Source organism: Nothobranchius furzeri, chromosome 11, assembly GCF_043380555.1.
Source record: "Nothobranchius furzeri strain GRZ-AD chromosome 11, NfurGRZ-RIMD1, whole genome shotgun sequence".
Taxonomy (NCBI): Eukaryota; Metazoa; Chordata; class Actinopteri; order Cyprinodontiformes; family Nothobranchiidae; genus Nothobranchius; species Nothobranchius furzeri.
The window spans coordinates 55,157,050-55,180,344 of record NC_091751.1 but is presented as its reverse complement, the minus strand read 5'-3'; the positions used below and the strand labels follow the sequence as shown (position 1 = coordinate 55,180,344).

The window sequence follows — 23,295 nt, the reverse complement described above, 5'->3', positions numbered from 1 at the left end:
TCACACACATAAACTCTCTCTCATATGCATATATTTTATACACTTTCTGCTGTCTTTGTCACCAAACATCTACACATACCTGCTCTCCCTGCTATAGCTGAAACAGCAGTGCACAATTCTGCTGAAACCTCTGCAAACAATGGTTAACCCCCTTGAGAAAACCAGGATATCCTCCAATCAGGACCCGAGCTTCACACGAATAATGCTGTTTAGAGTAAAATCAGAGATGAGAGGCAATATCTCATAATCAGAACAGAAAACTAAGGAAAATTACACTCTATGCTTTAGTTTTATAAGAGACCGTCTGTTTCTCTTTCCACTCAGGTTCTGGTCTGAGATGCTTTATGTGGGCTGGTATGGAGTAACATAACTAGTCTTGATGGATTTCAATAGGGGGCAGTGTAACAGTTAAACCATGAGAAAGGGATAATAAAAAGACTTTAGTCTTATTTGAAATTATTCTGGTTGCTTTGCATAAACATATAAAATCTAACAGAAAAGTAATCTGTGACCGAGACAACTCGTTAAAGTAGACAAATTGGTTTCAAAGTTGTGTGTGTGTGTGTTTGTGTGTAAGAGAGAGAGAGAGAGAGAGAGAGAGAGAGAGAGAGAGAGAGAGAGAGAGAGAGAGAGAGAGAGAGAGAGAGAGAGAGAGAGAGAGAGAGAGAGAGAGAGAGAGAGAGAGAGAGAGAGAGAATCTTAAACCAGCAAACAATTTAACAGACAGCCCACACCCCTGGGCAGGCTGTTACCGTGGTAACCTCACAGCCAGTATTTTTTGGCTCACATTCTCCCTTTGAACAGCCGGCCAATGACAGACCAGCCGACTGATAAATCTGGCTCACTGAGAGCGCCTCCACGAGTTGTGTGACTACAAGTGTACGTATGCATGCGCATGCATAATAAGAGCATAATAGAAATGAACAGAGCTACAGATCACAGCTTTACATCGGCAGTTGGCGGATCTGCCTGGCACATTGGCTCAGGTGTGCTTTATTATTAGTAAGATGTAACTATGCGTCAAGGCAGTGATAGAAGAAAAGCCAGAGAAGTGCAAACGTAAGAGTCAGGAAAGACAAGGAGATATTCTTATTCTAGGAAACTCCAGCATGCCAATCTATCCCAGTCTGGCAAGGTAGTAGAGAAAACTGCTGTTTGAAACATATTGCCTCTCAGCAGGCAGTAACATGTGCTTGCACTACAATCTACACTGTCATCAGAACCTAACAGGGGGCTACCAGGCTCATTGCCCACTGCCCACTAACAGAGGGGAAAACACAGAGGGGGCAAGGAAGGCTGAAAGTTACTTGATGAGTGTTGAAATCAGTCAGCAACTACTATGAGAGTAAGATTTTATTGTTCACAAAACTTCCAGCATTGGATTCAACCAATCTGTACTTTGTAAGTAACACAAAAGTTTAAGTCAGTTAAACATCTAACACTTTGAGAGAAGAAAAGCTGTTTAGATTTTGTAAATAGAATTCTGGTTTTATGTCATGAGCTATATTGTCTGCAGATACTGAGTTTAGATCAAAGGCAGTGATAAAAATTCATGTTGCATGAAAAAAAAAAGATTTCTGGTTCGTACCATTTAACGCTAGGAGAGACCATTAGCTCACTCTGTCTCAGCACTTGTCTCTTTTTAAATGGATCTAACTCATTAACTTCATGGCTAGATCAATAAGTTCATTGCAGTTAACCACAGACGCCTTGCTCTTTTTTTTGTGCTTCTGCTGATGATTTTCTAGACAACAATTATCACATTTATAGTCCTAAATTTATTTTTCTTCTTAATAATTTTGAAAGTTCATCAAACAAAACTTGTAGTCTGGCTAAAGGAAAGTGTACTTGGGTAGAAAAGAAGCTAAAATAAATTGCCTTTGAACCAATAGCTCCCTTTTGTGAAGAATAGATCAGATGGAAAAGCACAACGCTGCAAACGGAATCAAAGGTTAATTAAACAGTTCAGCAACATCTAGACTTGGGATGTCTAACCGTGGGTATATCCTGCATGTTTTAGATGTGTCCCTGCTCTAGAAGACTTAATTGATGAGTGATTGCAGGTTTTGCCAGAGCTAATGTTAGCTTGTACCAGTCAAGACACGCTCTGCTCTCTCCTGGATATTAAATAAACAACAGCCCTCCCCATCACATGCCACGGTGGGTGAGTCCATGAATGTTAATTTTCAATAAGATGTGGAATTGACTTTCTTCTGATTTTAGCGTTTCCTCGTCTATTTTCTATGGTAATGCAGATATATGGGTGGAAGACTGCTTTCAAGTTTAGCCTTCATGTTAAAATCAAATGAAAAAAATAACAAGTAGAAAACGGTTTCTCAGTGAACTTGGACATTAAAGTGACAATGTGTATTTTTACCTTTAATCTCTGGAAATATCCATCGAAACGTTGTTGAAAATAAAGTATAACCATAAAAATCTTGTCTAAAGTACATAGGGGTGAGTCTAGTGTCTTTGAGGGATGCCAAATTAGACACCATGTTCCCTTTGGGCTGACTCGGGGTCCTGCGCCTGTCAATGACATCACACTAGATAATTGGCTTGATGTACAACTTACACACGTTCCGTTACCACGTTAGAAAATATCTAGGTAATAAGAAACATGAATTTAATAACAAAACTGCTAAACTCTTTGCAGAATTTAGGTGAAAAAACAGAATTGAAAAAGAGATGCAGTATATTTTGACCGAGTGGTATTGTCGTAGTATGGTGATGTCATCAGCAGGCACAGGACCCCGAGCAGATCCAAAAACTACAGTGCTAGAAAACTGCAACTGGCATTGCATTCTCTCAAAGGAATTAACCGAAGGACCATCAAAATCTGAGGAGTCACGCCAATCCGAGGTTGCATGCTTTCTGCTCCACAGGTAACAACATTTACTGTAATGTTTATTTAAACCAGTGACAGTCAAGGTGATATGGTGTAAACCTACTCTGAAATGTAGGTATGTACTACACCCTTGTGCTAAGAAACTACACACTGCCACTTCACATAAAATTATTTTTTATAGCCAAATTTTGTCATTAATTAAAATGTTTTCCTATAAGATACAGTTGTGAGGCAACTCTGTTTTTTAATCACTACTGAGATATTTTTAAGTTATAAATGCACCATCTTAAGCCTAATTTACTCTGAGTGTGGAACAGAAGCGGACTGGAACCCGTGCGGCTTCCAGATGGACTGCCATTTACACAGGCTGTGGATATTTTGTGGAACATCTCCACAATGTTGATCACAAGTTAATGCGATTACATCTACGTGTGTAAATAGGAGCTGGTAAACAAAAGCTATACTCATCTTCTTGAACTATTATACACTGTCAACTGACATCTCGGTCATTAATACCAAAAGAAGCTGACCGAATGATGCAACGCGGGTTTTATTTTGAAATAAACCGGATGCACCTCACAGCTACAGAATCGGATCCACGTCCGTTCCACGCTCGGTAAACATGAGGCTTGAAGAGTACTTGGGAGTTGGGGATGCTTCTTGATTAGCTTGATGAAATTCAGCCATGTGCTTCGTTATGGCATGAAGGCATGAACACAGAGAAATTATCTTTAGATGAGTTTGCCACCAAAGAACACCACCATGAGTACATCTGAAACCAGATGACTATTTTGGTAAACTTTGATGGAGATGGCAGGATGTGGGGTACAAGACAAAACCTAATGACGCAGATGAATCAGTGGACTTGGTGAGATGGTTTGATGTCGTTATTCTTTCCCAAGTAAACATTTTAAGCAGCAGCTCCTGAGCAGTGAACTTAATTATTTCCTTTCTTACTCCTAACAGTTGTTGGTAGCTTCAATTAAAATTAGACAGACCTGTTTACACTATTTTATATTGGAATGTTGTGATACATAACCTGGACTGTGCTTTCAATGAGTTCAAATTTATGCAAAATTATAATGGGAGATAATTGTGTGTGTTCCTTATTTGGTGGATGTTGACTGGCCCACTGGGTTGGGGCTCATGATTGCGAACTAATTATACAGGGGGGGGGGGGGGGGGAAGATATAATTTGTCCTTTTTGCAATTCCAAAGCTTTAAACTCTCAAGTGATTGCAGCACTGCTGGTATCTGCTGGTATTCAAGGTGCAAACCAGTATTAACTTGTTATTAGTTCTCTGTAGCTATTTCTGCATGTCACTCTAATGGTTCACATTATTAAAATTACGTATAGTCAAGAGCACTCAAGAAACTAAAGTAATTTAAAGTAAGGAGAAATTAAATAATAGCTCCACCCTGATCTATAATCGGGTTAGAAGTGTATATTAAAGTGTAGGATAATAGTGGATGATTAATTAAGAATGGTGTAAAAGGTTCCTTCTTTTTGATTACTCAATCAGCACACATGGCACAATATCCAGAAAAGCCTGAACTGTTTAGTTAAAGATGGATATTTTGGCAAATTCTAGTGCTACTGAACCAGAATCTCAAACAAGAGACCTTTCATCATAAAACAAATGACTAAAAAAGGTCTGGTAACATGCATCTCACCCAAAACAGCCACGAGTTTGCACCATCTCATTCCACTGCGGTCACCTTCACACATACGGGCTGTCAGATTCACTTATAGGCCAGAGGTTAGCAATAGAGTGGACTTAGACACAAAAAACAAGGAGAGAGAGAAACAAAAGACTGGCTTTTAAAACAAAATCCAATTGTGACTTTAGAGGCAGCACCTTTTGGCTGCAGACTGGATCACTACTAATAGAGCAAGAAATGAGGTTGGAGTAAAAAGGGACAAAAAAGGTGTGTGTGTGTGAGCCACACAGTGATAGGTTATCAACGTGCTACAATACTGGCAAGATGTTCCTCCAACTGCACCAGCACATCCACTGTTCATCGCTCAAACTGCGTTTATGCCTAATGGGAGGTAATGATAAAAAAATGTCTGGATCAAAAGTAAAAAAAAAACACAGTATGAGTAAAGCTTGGATGAGTAGAAGTGACTGGGCCGAGGGCAATCCAACGTGAGAACAGCAAACACGGTGAAATGGGGGATGTGTGAGAAAACAAAGTGAGGAAGCACTCAGAAGTACATGTTGTCGCTCAAATTGTTGATGGCAAAGTCCTGCAGTGTGTGACATGTCTGTGTGATGCAGCCATCTTACACTGCATTCTCTGTGTAGACTGTTATTTCTAACATCTGGGTAGTAAATGCTGTTTAGAGCAACTTCTACCTGAATTACCCTATGCAGATACCTAAAAGTGAGTGTGCACATATGCATACTAAAACAACAATATATCTGAAATCAGGCCTAGACAAGACCAAATAATCCTGGTGGATGAATGACAAGTATTGAAGCATGTGTGTTATTTGTCAACACTACAAAAACAAATGGATTTCTCAAACAAATATCGTGGTGCAAAGTGTGGATGGGAGCAGGTTGACCCCATTTCCTGGCACGCAATGCCCCAGCAGCTGTGAGAGTCTCCAAAGGTGTCCAGACTCACAGGACATCTATATTCATGTCATATTTACATCTGCCTAACCTCTTCAAAACCTTATCAGTAAGCTGTATCTCCCTCCAGACAAACACACACACACACACACACACACACACACACACACGCACGCACGCACGCACGCACACACACACACACACACACACACACACACACACACACACACACACAAGTACTGGGAAATGGTGTGTGACGGTGAAGTGCAGCCGCCATCCCACCTGTCCAAATCTGGACAGTGCTGACCTTTATCACACAGTCAATATGCCAAAAGGCATGAAACAGACACATGTGTTTGTTGTGTGTGTGTGTGTGTGTTCGCACGCGTGTGCTTCTGAGACCTCTTTGTGCCCTCATGCATTTTTTGATTGATAGAGACAGAAAGGCACTGAGTGTGAAGAAGACTGACTGATAGACAGCACCCGACTGCAGCTGATGGATGGCCAGCAGATTGGACGAGAAAAATCACAACAGCGGACACAAACATTCATAAACACATAAAGATAAATAAGAGTCTGACATGCTAATTTCATCTGGGAATGATGTATATTTTCTTACTCATTTTTTTTAGCAATGATGAATTCCCCAAAAAGGTTTAAAAAAACAACCTTTTCTTTTTTTTTCTTTTTTTTTTGAAAATAAATCCAAGTGAGGTCACAAGTTTCACCTTCTTTTACACTATTTTTATGCTGCAGCCATTTTTATCAGTGCACACTGATGATAATCCATGTTTACTGGTCTTCAAACTGGCAACACATGAACACATTTTCATCTCAATGAAAAGACCGTTTTTTTTTCTAATGATTCTTGAACTGCCACATGTTGTCGTCGTCAGCCCTGTTGTTAGTCCATTAAAATTACGAGATATTAATCTACCAATTTTAAATGTGTGAATAATTTATCTCTTTGTCATTGTCCCATCCTGTGAAGTCAAATGTCACTAAAGAGTAATCATGCATTGCAAAAGCTCCTTTTTCATTTATTTCTTTAAAGAAAAACATATTTTTAATGTAAATCATTTGTAAATCAATCAATCAATCAATCAATCAATCAATCAATCAATCAATCAATTTTATTTATAAAGCACTCTTCAAACAAAGTGCTACTCAAAGTGCTTTACAAAATGACCCCAGATTCCCATAACAGGTTAAAAACATTAACAGACATATGCAAGCACACGCACATGCACAAACACACACACACGCACACACACACAAGTAAAAATTAGATTTGGCTGAGTCCAGATGAGCCAAGTAAGGTAAGGCAAGGAAACGCCATCAGAGGAGCCGTCTGCCCCGGCAGCATCAGGTCTTCCACACTAAGTCAGGGCGCTCAGTGGAGGGGGAGCATAGACCCCCACCTATAGAGCGCCCAGGAAGCTACAGTCGACCACAGGGACGGGCCCTTAATGGAGCGTAACTACTCAAAAGGCTGGCCAAGTAAGGTGGAGCAGTTTCCTGAAAAGCCTATTACACTACAGTTAGCACCTTGAATTTTGCACTGAAGGGCACTGGGAGCCAGTTTAGATATTCCAGCACAGGAGTGATGTACAGACAGCAGTAGCTCAGGAGGTAGAGCGAGTTGTCCAGTAATCGGAAGTTTGCAGGTTCGATCCTGGCTCCGGACTGAGAATTCTGCTGTTGTGTCCTTGGGAAAGACACTTAACCCACCGGTGGTGCCTGTGCTCTGCAGCCTCACCTCTTTCATTGCGCTCCATGGCAGCTGTGGCTACAATGTAGCTTATCACCATCAGTGTGTGAATGGATGAATGATACACTGTAGTGTAAAGTGCTTTGGAGTCCTTTATACAAGTGCGGGTCATTTATCATTTATGTCGTGTGAAAATATATATCTCTCATATAAGCTCTTTCATATATTATTATAAGCTCTTTTATATGATTAAATATGTATCTCTCACTTTTGCCCCTTATATATTATCATAAATACATTATTATATGCCTTTTCATGGAATCTTGTTATAATATCGAAAACCTCTCTGTGCCTTTTCTGCTCAAGCTGAACAGCTGCATAAGGGAGTGAAAGCGTTCCTTCCTTCAGTTCCTCAATACAAGAACAACTGTCTTTGTTAGCAAAGGATGTTGCAGGATGTGTCCTGATCATCTCAAGGTTGCATGTCCTTGGGATGAATTGGTCTTTCATTAACAAGGCTATTAGCTGACGTGCGTCTGCAGGTGCAGATGGCAGAATTACGTGTGTGTATGGCAAACTACGTATGTAACATTCCTGTAATCTTCAATAAAAATCAGCCGTTTTCAGCAGAACGGAGAGAGTCTGTCCGAAGCATCTGGCAAGAGCAGGTCGCGGGACTTGCTGCAGAGACTCTCCCCCTCATGAGCGGTGAAACAGTGAATGGACTTCTGATCATTTGTCTCCTCGTTCTGTCAACTTAAAAGGTGTTTAACTCCATCTACTCCGTACCCGTGCTTGGTCTAACGGAAGAGAGACCAACAAATTTGGCGTCACGAACAGGATTTTTTCTTTTTGAAGAAAAAGGAGTTTTTTGGAGGACGATTCGACCCACTGACCCAGCGAACAGATCTTGGCACAAAAACACCGCGGTGGAAATAAGGTAAGCAGAGCCTATTATCTAAAATCTGCTCATTGGATTTATCCAAAGCATTTGTGTCCAGAATCACAGTAGCTGAGGTCCTAAAATAATAGTTGGAGAAGAAAGTGGAGACAAGTGCAGGAGAATAAGAGATTTTTTGTAATGGTTTAATGGTGAAATGAAATGAGGATTTTTCTAATAGTTTAATGAGTAAATGAGATAAGGAAATAGTACAGAAATAGGGGTTGGAGGCCCAGAGCATTAATAAGCTCTAAATTCCATAGGGGTTGGAGGCCCAGAGCATTAATAAGCTCTAAATTCCATTTAAAGAAGGGTTGGAGGCCCAGAGCATTAATAAGCTCTAAATTCCATTTAAAGAAGGGTTGGAGGCCCAGGACAAGGTCCTAAAGTTCCATTTCCAGGTCGTGGCTGACCACACTATTTGCTGACGAGCGGATAGAATATATAACAAGGTTATATAAAGCTTGGCTGGATCCATAGGTGTGGGAACCCTAAAAGTCCACAGGTCAAGGACCTGGTTTTTTTGTGTTAAGGGAAGGGGAAGCTAAAAGAGAGCTCCCTGGATTTTAAGGTCGAGGACCTTTTGCATGAAATGAGAAAAATGTTCTGAGGTAACTGATTTTGCATAAGATGATAAATGTTTTGACTGCTTCTGTGTGAAGAGAGCAGTGCTTTTGGCTATTTCTGCGTGCTTTGGCTGTGTCCGCGTAAATGAGCAATGTTTTTTGGCTGTTTCTGCATGAAATGAGCAATGTGGTTATGAAACTGTATTTTTTGACACAAAACACACACTATAGTTAGAAAACACGCTGTATGAATGTCAAGTCTCAATCAGCTTTGTCGGTAAAACAGATGGAGCTGACTGATTAACTTGAATTACATAATAAAAGAGACAGAATAAACTCCAAATGAGAGTAAATAAGTCTCTTTAGGCTTAGCAACATATCATCTGCACTTACAGAGCAGATAGTAAAGAATAAGTGTAAAAGCACATAGATTTTTTCATATCACAACTAATAGAGATTAGTTGAATAAGCGGAAATCATCACACGCTCCGCAGTTAAAAGATGGGTAATGAATGAATGAACTGTACTAACAAATTGTATGTGTAAGTGAGAGAAATACAGCGCGCCCTCGTGGATGCTCTAGGCAAGATTTCCTCACCTGAAACACAGGTAGAAGAAGGAAATACCACAGAGGTCATTGGCGCTGTCTCACTAATCAATACTGACGAGTTAGAGCCCCCTATGGGCTAAACCCCTTGTCAGTCCAGATTGTCACCAAAAGTCAGCAACATACGACATACTAACAGAATGATGGAAAAAGAACATGTTTGTGAAACGGAGGATGATGGATGGGGGTCTGATGACATTCTGAGTACACTAGGAGAACAATTAGCTTGTATGGAAACTGTGATAAATTTGACAAGCAGCCCGGTTGAAGCTAAGAGAAATAAGGATTTATTGAGAAAGTCAGCAGAAAAGGCGATGAAGGAAAAAGGAACAGATGTTAACAGCAGAGGAAATTGGAGCAGGATTTGGGAAATAAAAGCTGCAGAAGCGAGAGAGAAAAGGCAGAAGGCTGAAGAGACTCTGAGGGAAGCTGGAATGTTGATGAGGAAGAAAGCAAAAAGTGAGGTTGACAGGCAGGCAGCCCGTGTGAGTAAGTACATGCAATGGATAATGTTATGGAACACCGCCAGACCTCATATGAAGCGCGTAAAAAAGGAGCATCCACCTCCTTACTCTTCTACTGCTCCGACAGCTGGAATGTATCCATTAATTAAAGTCACAAGCGGTACTTTGGACATTCAGCCTGAAGTCCCACTTGATAATGAGAGCGAGTGGTCAAGTGTAACTATGACCTCAGGATCAGACGTTAAAGTCAGTCCAACAGCCCCTGAGACACACAGTTCTTATCTGAGAAGCAATGAAACATTAAACAGCATTCCGTCTGCGAGCAACCCAGCTGCGCCGTTCGAACTGAGAGCTAAGCGTCAGGAAATAGATAACTCACAGAAACAGTTCACTACTCCCTACTTCAGTCAGGGCCTGGATGCTCCTGATTACAACATGGGTATGAGCTTCCATGCTCCCCCTCCAGCGCCTTGGGCAAACTGCCCACAAGTATGGCCTAAAGCACCTGAACAAAAGCCAATACCAATTTTTTCATCCTCCCAGCTAAAAGGTGAAGAGCAGGAAGACCCTAATAAAAGTGTAGTGGTTAAAATGGTTCTGGTGGGACATGAATCATCTGATCCCCCTCCAGCAGCCAGTCAGAGTCATAAATCTCTCCCAGAGGAAGAATGGCAAGAGCCGCCCAATAAGGAAGAGTTTGGGGGAGAAGGGGATCAGCTTTCCCTCCCTCCATCCCCAGAGCCAGAAAGAAGACACACTAGGTCCATGGGACCACCCACTTACCAATTACCCCTGGTGCAGAATAAACCCAACGCCCAGAAAGTCTATCAGCCGTATTCCCTTGGTGACATACAGGCTTTAATAGATAAATTGCCAGACATACAGGAGGGTGGAAACACTTGGCTTTCAGACTTTGACACCCTCACTGCTGGACAGGATCTTGCATTGGGAGACTTCAGAGCGGCAATCACTAGATGCACGTCACGCTCACAGGCGGAGGCCTTAGAAAAGGATGCTGGCACAACTCGTGATCCTAATTCTGTACCACTCGGTAGAGTGATAGCCCAATTAGGCCCAGCTGTCAGAAAGATGTTTCCGCTGAAAGATAGCAGCTCAATGTGCAAATTTAAATGGGATGCTAAACAAAACCCTTCAATTTACCTGAACCAAGCCATTGACACCTGGGTGGCCCAAACTGGCCAACACCCATCCAAACGGGGCACGAGCAGCATGTGGTTTAAAAATGCAGTCCTGAAAGGAGTCCCTGATTCGGTGACTCAGAAGATGGAAGATAACCCTGATTTGCAGGATTGTGATTTTAGCAAATGGAAAAAACATCTTATTTTTAACCTTAATAAAATGCAGGTAAAGGAAGAAAAAGACTCTGATAACTTAGAAGATTTACAAAAACAATTGCTCAGGGTCCAATTACAAGCTGCAAAAAAGACTTTAGGTGAAAAGGGGGACAAGGTTAAGAAACAAATGGTTGCGTCCACAGCCACACCCCCACCACAGCAGACACTTCCTGATCAGGTTTCACCTATAGCTTGGCAGCCGCAGCCACCATATTCAGGGCAGCCACAGCAACAGCCACAATATTCAGGCCCATATGTAAACACACCCAACCCATATGCTGCCCAGCGACCACCTTTTGCTGGTCGAACCAGAGGCGGTTTCAGGGGAAGGGGACAGTGGAGGCCAGTAGGCAGCAAAGGGGGACCACATGCTCAAGACATTTGCTTTAACTGTGGTCAACCAGGACATTGGTCCAGGAACTGCCCCTTGCCATACAGCCCACAGAAGGAAGGTCGAGGCAGAGGCACCTTTTCAGGACAAGGAGGGCCTACCGGACCCCACACCCAGATGCCAATGATGGGCTGGGAACAGTGGGAGGGTGGTCAAAGACAATAGGACGCCCCACAGAGAAACTCCGACGGTCAGGGAGCCACGGCAGACCCCCTGCTGTCAATAACTGTAGATGGACAACATCAGCCATTTCTGGTTGACACTGGTGCCACCTGCTCCACCATGCAAACTGTACCGCCCTCTAAGACATCTACGCGCACTATCTCAGTTACGGGTTTCTCTGGGGAACAACAAACTCTGCCTTTCTCCCTGCCACTCCCAACTACGGTGGGAAACCAGACAGTACTGCACAGCTTCGTCTGTTCACCAACAGTTCCAGTCAACTTACTAGGAAGAGACCTCCTCATCAAATTAGGAGCCACCATTTTGTGTGGTCCTACGGGACTTACTGTCACTCTGCCAGAAGGGACTATTTTGCCCTGCACCGGAGAAGCCAGTGATGGCATGTACTTGGCCCAAAAACTGCCTGACATATCAGACTGTGCTGAGATTTATTGGGCTCTGTTGGACACTGAAACCAAGGACACTCCTGGCTTAATGACTCTGTACCAGCAGTGGAAACCCTGGCTGACTCAGGTCCATCCTTATGTTTCTCCCCCTGACCCTCCTCACCTAACATTATTCTATGACAGACATGATTCAGTTTGGTACAAAGAGGCCTTCCAAAATCATTTAGAGGGACAGCAATGGTGTGTACAAACAACAGATATTTATGCTGCACCAGAAGGTGTGGCTGCTGCAGCCAACCTAACCCAGGAACAATTGGCATGGTACATGATGGGAGATGAGGCAGTCCCTCATGTCTCTCTTGCTTTACATCCAGCCCATCAGGCAAAAGAACTAGGAGGAATGGTTAAACGTTCCCTAGCAACCACTGATTGGCGTTCAACTCCTCTTCCACAAGTGTCATATTCAGAATCAACTCAGACATTTAAAATTACTGCGGCTTGTAGTAATTCGACACATTTACAACAGGAAACAATTAGCAGATCTCATGGCCGTGAACGAACCGATCACCCTGATGCTCTGATAATGTTAGACTCGCTTCCCACCTCCCTGTGGTCAACAGGCCCCACTGATGTTGGGTTGGTGTCCATCCCACCTGTGACCTTTCACCTAAAGGATCATGCTCCTCTGTGGGTTCCACAATACCCACACAAACCGTATGCTGAAGAGGGGATAGCAGACACCATCAATGGCCTGTTGCAGGCAGGGGTGTTGGAGCCATCCATGTCTGAATGGAACACCCCGATTTTACCTGTAGAAAAGAAAAATACTGGTAAATATCGAATGGTTCATGACCTGCGTCGTATAAACGCCCTACTTAACACAGATTCACTTCCCGTCCCTAACCCATATGTGGCTCTGACAAACATACCACCTTCACATGCATGGTTTACCTGCATAGATTTGGCAAATGCATTCTTTTGTCTTCCACTTCATGAGTCTCTGAGGGACATTTTCTCTTTCACATTCAGAGGGCAGCAGTTCAGATACACGCGTTTGGCACAAGGGTTCACCCTGTCACCTGGTTTGTTCAACCAATGTTTGCGACAGCTCCTAGACACATGCCCCCTGCCTGATGACTGTGTTTTGGTGCAGTATGTTGATGATTTGCTCTTGTCAGCGCCCTCTGCAGGCTCCTGTCTGCAAGCTACTCAGACTCTATTGTCTCATTTGGCCAAGCTTGGATTTAAGGTCAGTCGGTCCAAACTTCAGATAGCCAGGAAACAAGTGTCATTTCTAGGCAGGATGGTTTCACAAGTTGGTGTGTCATTGTCACCAGATCACAGAAACTCCATTCTCCATCACTCTAAACCTGAAACAGTCAAAGACATGTTATCTTTCCTAGGCCTGACAGGCTACAGTAGGCACTTCATCCCTAACTATGTTGGTCTCACTGCCCCACTACGTGCTCTCATAGCACCTTTTGGGATGCGTCAACTCACAGCTCACCTGAACTGGACTATTCCAGCAGAAGAAGCTTTCATAAAACTAAAACAACAACTCTCCACTGCTAGTGATTTAGCTACTGCAGACTACAACTCTACGTTTTTCCTTGATGTTTCTGGATCAGAAACTCATGTAAATGGAGTTCTGTTCCAGAAAAAAGGGGGAGGTCAGAGACAAGTTTTGATGTACATAAGTGTCATGTTAGATAACATGGAAAAAAGACACCCACCTTGCACACAGCATGTAGCAGGTCTTGCTAAAATTTTACAAAAAACAGCACATATTGTAATGGGCTATCCTCTGAAAGTACTAACAACACACAGTGTAGTGGCTTACATTACATCACAAGCTTTCACCATGACCCCACTAAGACAAAGAAAAATCAGTAAGATCCTAGAGGCCCCACACATTACCTACACACATGAAGGGATAAACATGGCAGACCACATGGGTAATGGGGAGCCTCATTCGTGCGAGCAAAGAACAGCTATAGAAGAAAAAGTCAGACCAGATTTAAGTGCAACCCCACTAGAAAATCCTGATAGGAATTGGTTCACAGATGGCTGTTGCTACAGAGATGACAATGATGGATTAAAAGCTGCATGGGCAGTAGTAGAGCAACTCCCTACAGGCGAGTGGTTCACTGCAGGAGCAGAAAAGCTGAAAGGACAACAGTCAGCACAGAGAGCAGAAGTGTTAGCTATTATTGCCGCTCTCAAAATGAGCACAGGGAAAAGAGTAAATATTTACAGTGACTCAGCTTATGCTGTAGGAGCCGTGCATGTTGAATTGAAACAGTGGTTGAGAGCTGGCTTTGTGACTGCTGGGGTGAAACCCATAAGACATGAGTCTGAGATGAGGGAACTAGCAGAAGCTTTATTCCTTCCAGCAGAAGTGGCAGTGATAAAATGCAAAGGACATAGTCAGGGCTCTGACTTTGTATCTAAGGGAAATCAGGAGGCAGATAGAGCTGCCAAGATAACAGCTGAATATCTTCCTGTATATAACCTGGTGGTTGAAACAGCAACTGTTGAAAAAAGCATTGATCCTAGAATATCCATCACAAAAGAAACACTGAAAGACATGCAAGATCAGGCTTCAACACAGGAAAAAACTTTATGGTTGGCAAGAGGTGCCACTAACACAGATGTTTGGAGAAGTCCAGATGGTAGACCCATACTGCCACCTGGCATCAGGCAAACTGCAATGGAAGAAGCACATGGTGTTGGACATGTTGGTGTAGCACAGATGATGAGAAATTTGTCCCCCTGGTGGCATCCATACCTAACAGACATGGCCAGGTATTTGGTTAAAACTTGTACAGAGTGCACTCAGTTTGGCATTAGACCTACCCTGAAACCAATCCAAGGTCAATTTCCAATACCAACATGCCCTGGAAAGGAGATAATCATAGATTTCACGGACATGATTGAAAGGGTAAAAGGCTACAGGTATCTCCTAGTGTGTGTAGATGCCTACACTGGATGGCCGGAGGCTTGGCCTGCGAAAAAAGAAGACAGCAAAACAGTCATCAAATGTCTGATCAATCATTACATTCCCCAACACGGGTTCCCGGAAAAAATCAGATCGGACAATGGGACACATTTTAAGAACAAAGATCTACAAGAGGTTGAAACCATGCTGGGACTGAAACACAAGTTTGGTTCAGTGTATCATCCTCAGTCCCAGGGAAAAGTGGAAAGGATGAATCAAACGCTAAAGGTCAAATTGGCTAAAATCTGTGCACAGACCAAATTAACTTGGTTAGATGCTTTGCCCCTTGCTCTGATGTCCACACGGAGCTCAGTTAACAAAACCACAAGGTTTACTCCCTTTGAACTACAGACTGGACGGCCGTTTCCAGGACCCGCCACAAAACTACCTCTGACTGCTGACCTGACTGACTCCCTCGACTCAAGGTCATATTATAACCTGTTGCATAGTCTTGTCTCTCAGTTCTCATTACAGGTTAAGGCTGATCGTACCACCACAGAAGCCCCATCTCCACAACCTGGGACAGACTGGGTCCTGCTGAAGGTCACCAAAAGGAAGTGGACGGAACCGAGGTGGACCGGACCCTACAGGATCACAGAGAGGACGTCACACGCTGTCCGGCTGGACGGCAAAGGAGACTCCTGGTACCATTGGACCCAGTGTGCTGCTGCGGAGGAGCCACACCGCACCCTGACCGAGGTCCGAGAGAACCTGTCCCAGAGGGAGGAGCCTAACCTGGAAGAGAAGCAGCCGACATCTGCCTGACCAGAAAAATACCCAAGGACCAGGACGAGAAGCAGCTGACTTCTGCCTGACCGAAAAAAAAAAAAAAAAAAAAAACAAACACAAACACAAACACTACAAGGGACTTAAAAACCAGGAAGAGAAGTAGCTGGCTACAGTAGCGTGCCAAGCTACCAATTCTGCGGGACGAGGTAGCGTGCCAAGCTACCAACACATCCTGCAGGACGAGAATCCTGATACCATCGCCCCCTGCAGCTGCCTGGAGCCAGTGAAGGGACCTCAACAGGGGGAAGAAGTAACCACCCTATGAACATTCTACAAGGGTTCTATTTAACACCCTCATTTATTTTACAAGGGTTATATTTAACACCCTCCATTTATTTTATCAGGGTTCTATTTCACACCCTCATTTACACCCTCTACTCATTTTATATTATTATTCATTTACCTGTTTAGTATTAGATATAGGTTTGTGCTCATTGCATTTCTACAACCTTTATGTATATTCTGATTACTCATTTGTCCTGGCCAGAAGAAGATTCTGAGGGTAACATAATTCAACAAGATTCCTTTACAATAGTCTGGTATCCAAGTAAGCTGAACCGGTTGGCATACAGGGACAGCAGGTTGGGGTTTAGGAACGACAGATACTTTCGCGATTTCTCTAATTTAGAAGATTTGTTAACAATAGCAATTTTAGCTTATAGCGCGTTCTCTGGTACTGATTACAGCAGCTATAACCCATACAATTTCTTAAATTAACACCGAGATAAGCTTAATTATGTCTTGGCCATTCCCTCCCATTCTCACGTGCAGGCAGCGCCTCCTGATCCTACTTCTCACTGTTATCCTGCTATGTATCCCATTGGCTATTTTGTTCCTCTGTAATGACTTCCCTTTGCCACCCTCACCCCCTACATCCACTAAGAATACCCCGCTAACACCAGCAGCCCATCCCCCACCTATTGACCGGCACAAGCGATCCCTACCTCTCCCATCCTCCTCACCTCCTTGTAACTCTGATTTTCTCTATTTAACCCAGGCAATCACTCTGTGTATTCCATTATCCACAGCCACCACGGTTACACTCCCCTACGATGTTTTGCCCTCGAACCCTGCCCATGGTCGTTACACGCCATCTGATTTGAAAGAGCATGTTTGGTACTTAACGTGGGGATCTTATTCTCAATGGAAGTGGAGCAGTCTTGTTGCTGAAACAGGCGATGATTGGTCATCCTACTCCAAAGGAGTAGCTACAACTTGGCGTACCAGAATCAAATTGATAAAACAAGGCGGATCCAAAACAGGCCCTTTGACTTTCATAATTAGCCCAATAAACTCTCTCGGATGTACCCTATTTGTACTTGCTCCCTGGATTAGTGGAAAGTACTACTGGACAGTGCACCTTTGTGTCCGTAATATTACTTCACCTACCTCTACGGTCTTTGATATTGTCGGGCTAAGTAGATCTCACCCCACTCCTGTGTTAACTGACATGGATAAAGTAAATAAACCCACACCAGCGATAACTATTGACACTAAAAGCCCTTCTGTTGATGAGACATTTCAGACGGTTACAGGCATTTCTGCCAGCACTAACAATTGGTTACTCCTGGCAGAACAAGCTGCCAATGCTTCAGATCAAGATTGTCTTGTTTGCCTTTCAGCTCGTCCTACGCTCCGTATTGTACCACCTCCGATCCCTCCAAAATGTTTCCTCCATTTGATGAACGGGACTTCCCTAAATTCTAATTGTACTAAGTTTGGACAAATCTTTCCTAAGCAAAAACCAGGTGATGACATTGGTACACCCTTCTTTTCAAACACTGTGGCCCCTAATAACTTCACTTGTATTCATCTAATTGGACGAGGAGGTCCTTTTCTGGGGAATGTCACCACAAATTGGTGCGTTAATACAACCGTGTCAGTTTCATCACAATTCAAACCCAAAAAGCGTGCCAATCTATGGTGGTGGTGTGGTGCTCCACAGCTCTATAATGGGTTTCCCAGGGAATCTTCAGGTTTGTGTGCCCTTATCACTTTACTGTTACCTGTCACCGTTACTCCCGTAACCCTTCATGATACCCCTATTTCCAGCTCTTACTCTAGCACCCGACGAAAGCGCTCTTTACAAGCTTTACCTGCATTTCACAATCCCACTTATATAGATGCCATTGGCGTCCCCAGAGGCGTTCCAGACGAATACAAATTAGTTGACCAAATAGCCGCCGGATGGGAATCTATTTTTGTCTGGATAACTCCCAATAAAAATGTCGACCGCATTAACTACATCCATTTCAATGTTCAACTCTTAAGTAACTACACTCGTACTGCACTTGAGGCAGTTCACCAACAACTATCGGCTACTTCCTTGATGGCTTTCCAAAACAGAATTGCTGTAGACATGCTGTTAGCTGAAAAAGGCGGCGTGTGTGCCATGTTTTCTCACGATTGCTGTGTTTTTATACCCAACAATACGGCCTCAGACGGTAGCTTAACTAAGGCCTTAGACGGCCTCCGCTCTTTGACAGAAAAAATGAAATCCCACTCTGGTGTAGACACCTCCATGTGGGACTCTTGGCTTGATGTATTTGGTAAATATAAATCGCTCGTTTCCTCCGTCCTGGTGTCCATGTCTGTCTTCGCTGCCATTCTTGTTACTTGCGGTTGTTGCTGTATCCCCTGTCTTAGGCAACTAGTCCAGAGATTGATTACCATTGCCATCTCTCCTCCACCTGCTGACCCAATTATCCAGATGCCCTTGTTACTAGCCAATCCTAACATTTATTTGGGAGGGGAACCCTCTGATGATAGTGATGACTCTCATGATGAAGAAGATGTTGTTAGAGTGTGAGAATGTTCAGTGATTAATGTAACAACCCTTTCACTAGTTCATTTCTATGCATTTTTTGATTGTTTTGTTTTTATTTTTTGTTGATCATTGATGTCCTAGGCATGCACACTCTATGCCAACAGGCGTTCGCCCCAAAATTGAGATATGACAAAAGGGGGGACATGGGGGAATTTTCCCTATAAACATATGATAATTAGGGTTTTTCGCCCTCATATGGAGTTGCATGCGATCCATACATGTTGTAACATGTTCAGTTAAAAATATGATCATGTTTTTTTTGTATTAGTTTACTGCTGGAAATATGAGAAGCTGTAATCTGATTGATTGTTTGTATTTGTATTTTAAAACTTTGCTTATTGGATTCTTTTTGATGGAATTTGGTGTTATTGTTTTGATTTCTTATATCTTTATTGAACTCTTAAAAGAGTTCAAAAGGGGGATTGAAAATATATATCTCTCATATAAGCTCTTTCATATATTATTATAAGCTCTTTTATATGATTAAATATGTATCTCTCACTTTTGCCCCTTATATATTATCATAAATACATTATTATATGCCTTTTCATGGAATCTTGTTATAATATCGAAAACCTCTCTGTGCCTTTTCTGCTCAAGCTGAACAGCTGCATAAGGGAGTGAAAGCGTTCCTTCCTTCAGTTCCTCAATACAAGAACAACTGTCTTTGTTAGCAAAGGATGTTGCAGGATGTGTCCTGATCATCTCAAGGTTGCATGTCCTTGGGATGAATTGGTCTTTCATTAACAAGGCTATTAGCTGACGTGCGTCTGCAGGTGCAGATGGCAGAATTACGTGTGTGTATGGCAAACTACGTATGTAACATTCCTGTAATCTTCAATAAAAATCAGCCGTTTTCAGCAGAACGGAGAGAGTCTGTCCGAAGCATCTGGCAAGAGCAGGTCGCGGGACTTGCTGCAGAGACTCTCCCCCTCATGAGCGGTGAAACAGTGAATGGACTTCTGATCATTTGTCTCCTCGTTCTGTCAACTTAAAAGGTGTTTAACTCCATCTACTCCGTACCCGTGCTTGGTCTAACGGAAGAGAGACCAACACGTGCCACGGCACCCTGACTTAGGCCAGCATACAGCACATTGCAGTAGTCCATTCTGGATAGGACCACATCCGTTCTATCAAATAAGGGTTTTTTCTTAGAAATGTCAACATTTCTATGTAAAAAAATCTCCATTTTGAACAGCAACATGAGTAACATTCTAAAGATGTGTGTGCAATTGAAAGGTGGCACCATTTCACAGAATGAGCTTTGAAGGATTTTTCTATAGCACTACGGTGCATGGCCTTGGTTTAGTAGTTCATTATTTGTGGCTCACATATATTGTGGAAAAGAATATTTGCGACACTGTTGATGTGGACAAAGGCATCAATATGCTGTCCAGTTGAGGCTTATGGGGCAAAACCAACATGGTTAATTGTATAAATGGCAGAAAGTCATTTACGGGATGACAGGGCCAAACAAGGTGAGTGCTTGCTTTAAGGGATGAAAAAAAATCAATACATTTTTTTTAGGTCAGATTAGGTGGAACATTAAGCATCTATGAGTTTATATTATTATAGTGGAACAAATATAAAATAAAATAATATATAAAATAATGATTGTGTTGATGTTCCTTCCTTTATCACCCCATAATCCACACAAAGTAGAAAAGTAAAATAATCACATATGTTTACATAAAGCCTGTAGTACAGAATGATTGTTTATTTTTCAGTTGGGTGACAAAATATTCATGTTTAATTAAAATGAAAACACATTGTGTATAGATGTCAAAACCTTTTTTTACAATGCGAGTCGTAACACATTGTGCACACTGTGTCGTTCCATGACTCTAAACACCATAATTTTGACTGCTTGCACAGTTAATTATGTGTAATAAATATAAAGCAGCTTACCTTATTCAATGTTATCTTGTAAACACAATAAATATCCACTCCACTTCCTTCTAATCAATAAAATGTGCAAATTACTTCTGTTTACAATTTAAAAAAAGAAGGTGTAGAAAAAGCTATTGCAACTGAAAAAGCAAACACATTAGCATTGCTGCAACAACATTTAGGCTCCAATAATTAAGGACGTTTTTCAATTGGAACTTGTAGACTTCACACTCAGAACTTCAAAAGGAAACATATAATGTGGCTCATAATATTGCTGTGAAATTAGCATTTTATGACAAATGTGGATTAAATTAGCAATATGTTGGAATTCTATGATCAAATAATCATAAAACCATCTAAAGAATCAGTCATGTTGGTAGGAAGGTTACAATAAAGCTGATTTCATTCTCAACCAGCTGGGGGGTCAGTTTTATTTATTGGGTTAAGAAGGCTAGAAGCTAATGCTCAGCTACCAATGCTAACAGTAAATTAAGAGCTATTATTTAGCTCTAACAATATCTCAAGCTACTTTTTTGTAACCCTTTCACCACCTGGCTCGATAGAATATGGTGCTGGCTATTGAGTCTAGTTACCCTTTAATCTCAAATTACGGTTGTGGTGAAAAAGACATTCCAATGGATATAAACTGCGTCTAGAAGTTTAACTTTGATTCCAGAGGTTTCCCAAGGCACACAACAATATGTGGTAAAGCACTTTTGTTTCCCAGTGTACATCTGGATAAAGAAAACACTAACACACAAGGAAATAGATTTTGAGTATCTGTATTAACCAAATGAGAATGATAAACACAAAAAACTAGTTCCAAATTACAGTAAGTTAACCCGTGTTTAGTTTTCCCTTAGAGTTCTTTTTTTTATATATAAGTTTTAGAGTGCACTCTTTCTGTTTTATGCAAGCTTGCCTTAAGTCTGGTGGCGCGCGTTGGAGCTCATATCCCTTAATGGAACCCTTAATCCTACCAGTCGGAGGTATTCCGTGGTCCCCACAACCGCGGAAAACAATGCCGGGTCCCAACTTCCCTGGCTCTCTTCCCACGGTGCAGGTGAGTGGCTGGATCCGTGCGTCACACTCCTCCCGTGCGGCCCCGACAGCTGCAGTGAAACTTTAGTGTAGCTTAGCTCCTCCGACCTCCACTGGAACCGGTTAAAACTCGCTCTCCCACTGCATACATCGGCCACGAACTCTTCCACGATCGTCTGGTGTGAAGAACAATCGTCCAGGCTGGACATGATTCCGCACCCGGCCTGTTATAAGTTCTCCTCAAGCTCCTTTAGTCTCTCTCCATGGCCATCCGACGATTCTCCTTCGCGCCTCCTTTCTCCCTCCTCTCGTTCTTCTCTCTCCTCACTTCTCGCGAGAAAATCATAAATCTGCTAAACTTAAACACCTGGGTTTTAGCTTACAAACAATCACAGGGACTTCCTAGTTTATTTTTTTTTACCTTTCTGTAGAACAATGAAATTATCTAATAACAAAATGAACTGTATTCAATGCTTCAGAGCATATTAATTATGAAAATTTGTTGCATATTTATGAATACAAACTAAATATCCTGATTACCAAATAATCATATTATTACACTCTCCCCCCCCAAAAAAAACATGTCCTCTGGACTAGGCATACCGCCAGTTTAATTCAACCCGAACTAGATTGAAAAAGGGGCATTAACCCACTTGTAAATCAAGAAACATATTTTACTGTAGGACAAACAACACTAGGGGTACCTGGTGTGTCATAGGTCAGTCTCAAGGGAGCTTTCCTATGTCGGCGAGGTCGGTTGGTCTCACCAGTCTGCAGGTCATCTTGAGGGTCAGGGTCTGGATCCAAAATCACAGTGTCTGAAACGTCTGTCTGGTTGTCTCGGATCTCTTGCAAATTGAAGGGTTCAACTGCGTCAGAGGTAGTCTCTTCCTTAGTGGCATGCAGTGCCTCTTGAACAGCAAAATCTTCAAGCTGAACATCCAAAGCCAACCCAAATGGTTGTAATGGTTCTTTGTCCCCTCTCTCATTTTGGGTCATGTGTGTCAAGTGATACCAGACTCAAAGTTCTTCATCTTCTGACTCCATATACTCATCTTCATGTAGCACTAACACGTCAGGGTTTAAGACACGGTTGTCTTTGCCCCTCTTTGTATTGTTCCCTTTTCCCTTTGATCTCTTCTTTTCGGAGACAGGGTTCATGAGTCGTACTGAATCCAAGCACACTGTCTGACCCAAAGGCAAAATGTGGTTACGATGCAGTGTCTTAACAGGTCCATTCCCGTCTTCTGGTTTCAGCCGAAACACAGGCAGGTTTGACATCTGACATTCCACAACATAGAGCGCTGAATTTCAGCGATCCGCTAGCTTATGCCTTCCTTGTAGCCCAAGGTTATGTATTAGGACTCTGTCTGCAGGTAACAACTGTGAGAGCCTGATTTTCTTGTCATATCTCTGTTTGTTTCCGTTATTTTGTGTTGCAGCCACAGCCTCAGCGAGTTCATAAGCAGTTTTTAACTCCATGTCTGAAACATACTTGAGGTAAGTGTCCTTGCTTGTATTGTCGCTGGATGTCCCAAAACACAAATACACGGGCATCTGTGCTTCACACCCAAACATAAGATAGTAAAGAGAGAATCCGGTGGCTTCATTTGGTGTGCAATTGTAAGCATGGACCAAATGCGAAATGTGTTTGCTCCATTTCTGTTTCTTGTCGGGTTCTAGGGTCCCAAGCATATCTAACAGCGTTCTATTAAAT

General features: G+C 42.4%; 1 protein-coding gene across 3 annotated transcripts in view; it reads right to left on the bottom strand.

Annotated features, from left to right (window-relative positions):
* The window catches only part of LOC107384019 (ephrin type-B receptor 1-B), a 331,212-nt gene that overhangs the window by 167,499 nt on the left and 140,418 nt on the right, over nt 1-23,295 (bottom strand). The gene's annotated exons all lie outside the window — the stretch shown is intronic.